A 2,992-nucleotide genomic window follows, 5' to 3' on the forward strand; every position below is an offset into this window, starting at 1 on the left:
CAGCACAACTCTGGTTGTGTTTGGTCAACTGGGCCAGAGGCTCTCAGGGGATCAGAGACTGGCCGCGGGCCGGATAGAGGCTCTCCGCAGACCACATCTGGCCCCCAGGCCGGGGTTTGGAGACTAGACCATTACCTTGCCCTATCCCAGTATAGCCACTCTAGGGTAGATACAGCCATATATAATTTCCTCTTTCTCCTGAGCTCATTGTCTCTGCAAGTTGTTAAAAGAGATTGACAGGCACCCTAACTCAGACTTTATCTTCTTGATTCCCTTGCTCTCCTGCGTGTCTCGCTCAGTCTACAGGACCAAGTATACAAAGGACTTGGGAGGACTTAGGTCTGAAATCATTTCAAGTAATCACAACCCACCAGTACTCTGTCTGCCACTACCAAAAGATAAATCCTGTTCTATTTGCTGCATGCCTCCTAGCACAATAATATTTCCTTGCAATCATTGTGTGCTTCTCAGTGGCAAGTTTACACTGGATAAGAAGGCATTTTAAATGCATTAAGAGTAAGATATATTACAGGGTATTGGTTGGTTGGCAACCTTCAGTCTCGAAAGACTATGGTATAAACCTACAGCACCTGGTATTCCCAGGCGGTCTCCCATCCAAGTACTAACCAGGCCTGACCCTGCTTAGCTTCTGAGATCAGACAAGATCAGGCATGAGCAGGGTAACAGTTGCTGCTAGGATATTGTAACTTTTGTTGTATTCACAAACATCTGTGTCAGCAAAATAGTCATGACTACAACTATGAATTCTTATATTTAACAGTTTAGATCAGGGGTGTCCAAACTTTTTCGCAGGAGGGCCACATCATCTCTCTGACACTGTGTTGGGGACCAGGGAAAATAAGAATTAATTTACATTTAGAATTTCAATAAAGTTACATATATTTACATAAATGAATATATTAGAGATGGAACTTATATGAATGAATGAAGGTCTTGCAATAGCTCAAGGCCTATAAAAGGCCTTGCACAAAGCAAGGCTAGCCTTTCCTTCGCTACCTCTGCCACTTGACAGAGGTAAAACAGCAAGCAGTGGAGGGAGCCCTCAGCCCGCAGCTCATGCAAGAGGTCAAACAGTCACCCTCATGCTGAGAGTCGTCGCGTTGGGCCAGCATGAGTTCCAGCAAGTCTCTGGAGGGCCAAAGGCTCAATGGAGATTGGGGGCTCTCTGCAGGCCGGATTGGAGGTCCCCAAGGGCTGCAAATGGCCCCCAGGCCAGGGTTTGGGCACCCCTAGTTTAGATGATTTGTTTCACCATTTGTAAAGAACAGATTGGTATCATCTCACCAATTTTACTGCAGTACATGAGTGAAAACTAGGATTTCATGTTCCAGAGTAGTGGAACTGTGTCTTGGGAGCTGTGATGGACCATAGCCTTGTTAAGCTACCATCCAAGCGGAACAGAAATGTGAAGTTTAAGGGTTGGGTGTGGACCCACCTCCACCTTTGTTTGTTCTTCCAGATTGGTGCACAGATCCTTTGCATGTCTGTCTGTCTAAGTGTTGTCTACACTGAAAGCAGTTCTCCAGGTATTCACATGGGTCTTTTCTAAGCCAAGCTGGAAATGCCAGAAACTGGGACCTTCTACATGCAAGTCATGCGCTGTGCCACTGAGCTACAGCTGTTTCCCTAGGTTTCTGTTTACAAAGGGATAATACTTATCAGGGATTTCTCGACAATAAAACTGTCAATGACACACAAGTTTTCCTGAAGCAGCTTGCTCTGCTACCAAACCTTTCCTACTCTCTGCAGTCAGAAGGGAGAGTAGAGTATGTTCTAGGACACACTTTCAGATTCCATAATACAAAAGCGAAGCTAAAAGACTAGCCAACACATTACATAACCAGAGCATTCTCCCTAAAACACTCTTCAAGAGGATGGAATCAGTGCCAAGTAAGGCACCAACTGAGCAATCGCAATCACTGGGGGCTGACCAGGTCAAGCCTTAGTATTGGTGGCAGTGATCACTCAATACCAGGGCTTGATCTGGTCAGCCCCCAGTGACTGTGATTGCTCAGCCAGTTGTTCAATGCATCAATAGGGTGGAGGTCATCATGGAGGGTCCAGTGCAGGGCTTATTCCCAGGGACCCCAGGAAAAATGATACCAGCTCTGCTTCTGATGTCACACAGGGGTTGCTTAGGTGACAAATTGAACTGGAAAGGGATTCACAAGGTAGAACATTTGAAAGGTTACATAGTGGGCCCTACTTTATTTGAATATTTAAATATCAGCAGAGGCCAAGCCCGCAGCTGGAGGGCCTCCAAGGACCTCTCAGAAATGACCAGAAGTGCCTTCTAGTCACATCATGGAGCTCTTCTGAGGTGCAGGAGGCCACGTACAACCTCCCCAAGCCCCAGATGGTCGCCCGGATATTTCTGAAAGGCACTTCTAGTTTGCTGGTTCTGGACTCCTGTGAATTTCATTATCTGAGGAATTCGATATCCGTGGGGAGGGTCCTGGAGCATATCCCCCATGGATACTGAGGGCCCCTTGTAGTACTAATGAAAGGTGTAGAGGCAGAACAGTCAAAAGTGTACAGTATTGTCACATTGCAACCCATTCTGCCTATATAGGAACTGAAAGTAAAACTTCAAAAACTGTTTCTGTTGGATTTATGCAAAGATAAATATTGAGCCAGGAAAAACAAATAAGACATAAGAACAGCCCCACTGGATCAGGCCATAGGCCCATCTAGTCCAGCTTCCTGTATCTCACAGCAGCCCACCAAATGCCCCAGGGAGCACACCAGATAACAAGAGACCTGCATTCTAGTGCTCTCCCTTGCATCTGGCATTCTGATATAGCCCATTTCTAAAATCAGGAGGTTGCACATACACATCATGGCTTAACCCGTAATGGATTTTTCTTCCAGAAACGTGTCCAATCCCCTTTTAAAGGCATCCAGGCCAGATGCCGTCACCACATCCTGTGGCAAGGAGTTCCACAGTCCAACCACATGCCAAGTAAAGAAA

The 2,992-nt window shown here is 46.2% G+C and overlaps 1 pseudogene; it reads right to left on the reverse strand.

Moving 5' to 3' along the window:
• Positions 1-578: 578 nt before the first annotated feature.
• LOC136647043 (5S ribosomal RNA) lies at positions 579-698 on the reverse strand (annotated as a pseudogene).
• Positions 699-2,992: the final 2,294 nt, after the last annotated feature.

Source organism: Tiliqua scincoides, chromosome 3, assembly GCF_035046505.1.
Source record: "Tiliqua scincoides isolate rTilSci1 chromosome 3, rTilSci1.hap2, whole genome shotgun sequence".
Lineage (NCBI taxonomy): Eukaryota > Metazoa > Chordata > Lepidosauria > Squamata > Scincidae > Tiliqua > Tiliqua scincoides.